Source organism: Ascidiella aspersa, chromosome 1 (assembly GCF_963924565.1).
Source record: "Ascidiella aspersa chromosome 1, kaAscAspe10.2, whole genome shotgun sequence".
NCBI lineage: Eukaryota > Metazoa > Chordata > Ascidiacea > Phlebobranchia > Ascidiidae > Ascidiella > Ascidiella aspersa.
Genome location: NC_139447.1, coordinates 26724666 through 26732138, shown reverse-complemented (window position 1 = coordinate 26732138; position 7473 = coordinate 26724666). Strand labels below are relative to the sequence as shown.

General features: G+C 37.2%; 1 non-coding gene across 1 annotated transcript; it reads right to left on the bottom strand.

Annotated features, from left to right (window-relative positions):
• Positions 1-3834: 3834 nt before the first annotated feature.
• Trnaa-ggc (transfer RNA alanine (anticodon GGC)) lies at positions 3835-3909 on the bottom strand. The gene has a single exon. It is a non-coding gene; the product is annotated as a tRNA-Ala (tRNA).
• Between the last annotated feature and the right edge of the window lie 3564 nt (positions 3910-7473).

Below are 7473 nucleotides of genomic sequence, written 5' to 3'. Positions count from 1 at the left end.
CGCTTTTATTGACAGGTTCGGGTTCGGCTAAGGTTCAGGTTTATTTAAAATATAGGGTTCAGTTCCGGTTTGGCTCCTCAGAATTTTACATAAAACGGTTCAGGTTTCGTTACGGTTCGGGAAAATTTGGACCAAAACCGGTTCATAAAGTTACGGTTCGGTTACGGTTCGACTCTCTGCATAAAATTTACATTTATTAGTTATAATATCGAAGAATAACTTCGTTTTGTTATAATGAGAATAAACAAACAAACCTTAACTTTGTCTCAGCCCATTGGCTAATTTAATCCTATAAAGGCTGGTTCACACCAGACGCGTCTAGCGTTAACGTAAAACGTTTTTAAAAAACGCTTTTGGTTGCAGAAAAGTTGAAATATTTCAACTTTGACGCTTTCCGTCAGAAGCGAGGAAATTTGCCGTTAACGCTGGCAACGCGTTATGTGTGAACTGGACGACGTTAGCCATTGGACACCAGACGTTAAAGCAAGATTCACACCAGACGCGGTTGGCGGCAAGTGGCGCGTTTTTGCGTTCGACGGCAAGCGACGGGGTATTCACACCAGACGGCGTCATGCCGTGACGGCGTGATTTTTTTCGCTTGAAACGGCTGACGGCAAAGTTAAATCAGATTTAACTTTTCCGTCAGCCGCACTACTTGCAGACTGAAGAGCTGTGTGCAGAACCTTGTTGCAACGGGACAATTTCGTAGTTTTAAGTTAGTTTGCTTGAGGATAGAAGGTTTATGTAATATTTATTTATGGTAAGGGTACAGTTTGTCTTTCCCTAATATTTTTTTTTGAAAAAGTGTCGCAAAAAGAATAAAAGACACGATAGGTGCAATAATATTGGTTTGATTTAATTATTTTGGTGTTCTCCCTGTATATATGATTCTGGTAGCGGCCAGTACAAGGATCAAAAGCGGAAAGAAAATGTGTGGAAACATATTGCCCAACAAACTGGCCTGACAGGTTAAGACTTGATACCCGGTAAATTATTTTGATCATGACACGATTATCAATGTTGCAGTTGAAACTTGCATGAAGCGCTGGAAGAGTTTGAGAGACCGCTTTGCTAAAGAAAAGAGGAAGAATGAAAATTCACAAAAAAGTGGTGCTGCTGCTGCTGCAAATCTACCAGTGTGGGAGCACTATGAGGCTCTTAAATTTTTGCAAGAGCATTTAAGGCATAACGTGTGAGTGATTTTTAAAATTAATAGAAATTTTTTTAATGTGCTCTGTTAACAACTGTGGTTTCTCATAGGACTGTTGGCAACTCTCCCCAAACCTCCAGTTCAATTATTGATTTCACACAAGATGAAGCTACACCAGAAGATGGTATTTTTATATTTGTTTGGTTTCAATCCATTCAACTTAACATATACTAATGTATAGTGTCTTGCACTTTTTGTATGCTTAAGTGCACTTTTGTACAGTCTAGTTGTTTTCAATTGCATATACTCCTGGTGTTTGTTACCTCTTTGTATTTTCTCTTTTCTATCCTGTATCAAACATTTTTGTGCAATGTATAGTGTCTTGTATTTTTATATGCTTTTTTGTAATTTTTAATATTCCAAGTGTTAATTGTGTGTACTCATGGTGTTCTGTTACCTCATTATATTTTTTGTTCTGTATTATTAGCCAATGTTGATGCTGTTTCTGGCTTATCAAACATGAAAATGTGCAAAAGCTTTGTTTGCTTTATTGAATATGTACAAAAACAAATTTAACAAAACAGTGAATGAAAAGAACTAGGTTCATATGTAGCAAAGGTAATGCAGATCCTTACTGGGCTTTAATAACAAATTGTTCACGTTGCTAAGATATTTGTCTTAATAAATAAAAAACATGCATGACTGGGGTGGGGTTTAATATACTCCTTCTGTCAAGCACACTGTCTGTCTATCAAGCACACTGACCCACTTTATTTGGCTATAAGCGTCCAACAGCGCAAATAACCATGGACACATAAGTTATGAGCCGTTACTTTTCGTGCCCTTTTGACTTTGGCAAAGCCTTTGTTCAGTACAAGATGATCCATTTCCTATCCCGCTGTGTTTGCAAGACAAAAAGACTTCGTCGCCGCGTCGCCAAACGCACAGCTGGTGTGAACGCCGTTTTTGCGTCAAACGTTGCGCGGAAGAAACGCGATCAACCGTTGCCGCCGCTTATCGCCAGCCGTCACCGTCAACCGCGTCTGGTGTGCAGAGCCCTTAACGCGTCTAGTGTGAACCAGCCTTAATGCTATAGCTGCGCGGGCAAAAAACTCTCAGAACACCACTTTGACGCAACAATCCAATTTTATTTGGATGAAGACGAATATTTGTGTATTACGTCTGTCGCGCGTATATGTTACATCATGCGACCCACAGTCATTAACTTGCAGGTTAAGTTTTGAGTATGGTAGATTTGCTACACCACTCGATCAGTGTGACGTTACGATGAAGCAATAATCTCTTTGGACAAAGTCATGAAATGACGTCATAACTATCAGGTAACCCAAATACTATTTATCCGTCAACTGAAATGTACCCTCTATACCCAGAAGTGTTAACTATTAGTTTCGCTTTCAGCTTGGTTTCCCAGTCGCACAAAAACACTCGTGTTTACCTTTCTATCGAACGCTCTTCTTCTAGTCGCCATTATTCCGATTTATGCTGCAGACTGCAGTCAACATTTTTGACGGAATGCGAAGCGGAAAACATGCGGAGGTTTAACAATTGGGGCATGTTAACGACGTGTTTGTCTAAATCTGTCGATGGTTGGACTACATATAACTTATACCTATGGTTGGTTTAACTTGAGTTGCTAAACGCAAAATAAAATAATTACAACATCACAGTGTTGTAAACAAGTTATTTTTAAATGACTTAAGTTCCAGTCGAGTAATTTGTGAAATACCTTGAGTCCAAGTCCAAGTCAAGTCTTTTTGAATAAATAACAAGTCAAGTCCCATTTCAAGTCATAATTAGAGCAAGTCAACTTCAAGTCAAGTCCTTGTCATAAAAATAAAACTGAGCAATTAAAACTGGTAAACTCGTCCGATCATGAGCGCACTAACCCAAGAAAACTAACACAAACGCAACATAGCAAGCACATTTTTTATGTGCAAAACTTGAGTTAAATAACCCATTTTTATCAATAATTGCTTAATGAAAACATTTTATTTTAACCCAAAAGTCATTTGTCTAAATGATTGAAGTCAAGTCATTTGAAAACAGTGACTTTAGTGCCCTTAAGTCAGACCTGGGCAACGGCCCGCCAAGCAGTTTAATCCGGCCCGCGGCTTATTTTCAATAAAATACTTACGAAAACCAGGGCAAGTTGACAGTCAAGACCCCGCCAAATTCGATTTTTAGCCTGTTCTAAATTCTAAAACGGAAACTCTTTTCGCGCTTCGCGCGATTCTCTTAAGTCTTTCTCGTTTGTTTCACGCGATTTTTTTGCATCTTTACAAACAAATAGCGTCCTCTGCTCAGTGGCACTCTCTCCAACGAAAATTTAACAAACTTAGCCTAATACGAAATTTTCACGTATTATAATCTTAATTTTTGGGTCAACGCGCCCCACAACTTTATAAACGCTAATACATCAAGCAATATACATTTTTAGTCGGTGCTCAATGCTTCACGTACCATCTAAATCTAAATTTAAGTTTGCATTTTCAAACAAACATAGGCGCAAATTTTCCGCGCTTCGCGCGACGTTTCGTGACCTTCTTTAAATCCGACTTAAATTGCACATTTTCGCACAACTCTAAACGTACACCGAAAAGCCATTGCAGACTCACCGAATCTGTCGATCAATGATGCAAGCAGAGCAGACTAGAAAAACAACTAGCCTGCAGTGAGGTTCGAACTCACGACCTCCGGTCAAGCCGGGACCGTCGCTCTACCAACTGAGCTATGCAGGCTCAGAAGGGAACGAGTCGAGAAACAACCATACGCCAATGCTTGCTCAATCTGTTAGTACAAGCAGCTTCATAACGAAGGGGATCGCCAGTATCATATTATACACATATATGTGTGTACATATGTTTCATTGAACTCTAAACGTAATAACAAATTGGTTGATTATTTGTTTTACACCGTCAGAGTATGACGTTTAGATGTATGATTTTAGATCCTATATTTGACCCGGCCCGCCACAATATTTTAGGTTTCTCATGCGGCCCGCGGCTAAAAATAATTGCCCACCAAAGCTTGACAAAAAAAAAAGCTTGACCGGAGGTCGTGAGTTCGAACCTCACTGCAGGCCAGTTGTTTTTCTGGCTTGCTCTGCTTGCATCATAGATCGACAGATTCGGCGAGTCTGCAATGGCTTTTCGGTCTACTATTGATGCGGAAGCCATAATCGTTGGTCATAAAGCAACTTCTGAGGGAGTAGATCACAGATGTTATTAAACACATATGTTTGTGTGGGTCTTTCATTGTTTGTATGTTAGTTAGACAAATTCGCCCGTGTATGGCGAATTTGTTCCTTTTGAGTTTAATGATGTTTTATGCTGATTTTCAGGATGTTTGGTTGTTTTGGGATTCTCGGGTTAATTTTCGACAGGAAATTTGGTGTTGCTGGTCGACTCGAGCGCAAATATTGATCTATTTGTTGCAACTTTTGCTGTTGGCGGCTACAAAGAGAGTTGTAAGTGACGACTAAAAATCATAGATTTTACAGTGAATAATCACATACTTTATTAATGGGCCTTTTTACATGTGGGGTTCGGTTGCAATTTTTGGAATAACAATACGGGAGTGGGCAATTATTTTTTACCGCGTGCCGCATGAGAAACTTAAAATGTTGTGGTGGGCCAGGTCAAAAATAGGATCTCAAATACACGCAATATGACGTCATACTCTGATGCTATAAAACAAATAAGCTATAGCTTAGATTTTTTCACAACTTATCATATCGCTACAAAGCAAGTTTTTTTGGTCAATATTTAAACGTCGCTTCTAAATGTATGCGATTAAAAGGAGCAATGTACCAATTTCAATATGGGAAGCTGCTTTTTTGTGCTTGCTTTACCCAGAAAATCGACGTTGTTTTTGAGTTATTATATTTTTAAGAGGTAGGAAAAAAAATCACGTCGTTGGTCAAACTCGTGATAAATATTTATCTGAACATGAACCAAAAGTTTGCTAAAAAAATGCGTTTATTTGGTTTACACATAGAGATTATAACTTATAATCTCTTTGGTTTGAACAACAAACAATTTATTTCTCAACCTTTTTTTTGCGCAAATACTAGCGTAAGTATACCAGCGAAGGTTTGGCGCCATAATTTTTTATTGCCGATTTTTTTGTAAACGACAAAACATATATGACAATTGCATAAAGAGGTCGATTTCAAATAAGCCATGTATTCGTATTGCTTTTGAAATTTATTTTCTCTTCGTACTGTTTCCGCAACCATTTTTTCATTGTTGAAAAATGTTAACAAATCTCAATAAATGTTGCGAACTAGGCCTACTGCAGTCGGCAACCTTACCTACCTTACCGACGCAAAACTGTAAGCTATAAAAGAGAGACGTAATTTGATTTGTTTTTTAGCAAAAGTGAGGGTTGTAGTTACGGGTAAGAAGGCGCTGGCGACGAGAGCCGACGGCGGCCTACCTCGCAACAGGACTCAAAACCAAAACGTGCACATTGTGCGCACAATGTGCACTTGCGATATGTGCACGGTTCGGTGCACATTCCAAGGTGCACATTGTGCGCACATTGTGCGCACATTGTGCACTTGTGATATGTACGCAAACCGAAATGTGCACATTGTGCGCACAATGTGCACTTGCGATATGTGACGATTAAGTGCACATTGAGTACTATCGCTCAATGTGCAACTTACAATGTATCAGTGAACGTTATACAGAAAAATAAATAACTTCATATTAAACGATTTTTCCGATGATGTTTTTGTATGAAAAAGATCAAGTAATACATGTTATTTTTCGTGCCATTCTTTTTATTATGATATATTTTCTATTTGAGTTCGGATTTCCGATTATATGGAGTGGATTTATTATGCATGTTATTTTTCGATCGATTCTTTTTATAATTCTTTTTTTTTAATTGAGTCCCAATTGTATGGATTTTCGATTATATGGGTTAAATTTACCAAACAAATAAGTTAACAACTGGGTGTAACTAAACCTGCAAATTTAGCCTTAAAACCCGTAAAAGTATTTTTAAACGTTCATAATTTTTAACTACTCTGCTTATGTGGGCATGGTTATGACGTCATTGGGTATCGGATTGTGATACTTTTTGTTCACGATATTGGTTATCGGAAAAAATGTCACGTTTCGGGCACCCCTAACCAATTGCATGTTAATAGCACATTTTAAACGTAAGGCAACACTTCTTGTATTTAAAGATCTATGTTTGACCATTTTTAATCTAATTCAACTGCAATATTGGATTTTAATTTTGTTAACTTAGAAAAAAATTGGTTAGAATTAGTTGAACATTGAATAGCGATACGTCTGCTTAGGTTGTTTGTGTTTGTTTTTAAATGATCAATGAATTCTAAAAATAACTTTCGTAATTAGCGGCTCTATCGACCTCGTAATTGGCGGCTCTATCGAATTTAAAAAACTTCAACACAAAAGTTTATTTTATAAAACCAGAAAATTGAAGGCGTCACGGCACACATTTAGCACAAAAGCAATTAGGGAAAATACCAATCGTAAGATAAAAAGTTGGAAATGGTTGAATAGAAAAATTTTAAACGGAAAACTGCAGCAGCAATATTTGCGAAATACTTTAAGCAAGATTATAAACGAAATACTATCGATAGGTAGGTAATATGAAAATGCGACAGAAACAAATTAAATATAACCTCAAATGACAAAGGAAAATAAAATTATAGTAAAAATAAATGAAAAATGAATAAAAAAGGAAAGGCTATCGAAATAAAAAAATTACAAAACACTACACTAAAGGAAAGTTAAAGACGAACGTAGAAAAATGCTACAGAAACATAAAAATATATAATGTTAGATTACAGAGAAAAAAATAATTACTGAAAATAAAAAGTAAAGGTAAGGCCTACATTTATGCAACATCCAAAAAGGTAAAGAATGCTGAACTGTTACCGAATCAGAACCGGAACTGAACGGAATAATTTGAAAGAACATAAACCTTAACCGAACCCCAACCTGTAAACAAAAGCGGTTCACTCCAGCATGACGTCACAATTTGTATTTAACAGAGTTAAGTTAACGCCATGTTCGTAATTTTATGACAAAAATATGAATATTGATTAAATAAAACGTTGATTTTTCATTTTTTCTATATATTTTCAATGAGTTGCTGTTTTTTTAATACGTCACGTAACTTAGCTTAAATGACTTTACAATTCAAAAATTATTCTTGCCTCTAACCAACGAAATTGCAAACCGTGCTCAAAATGCGTCCGATTCTTTCGGTATCCACCCGACGAATGACGATGCAACACAACGCCATCCAAAACGCAACCG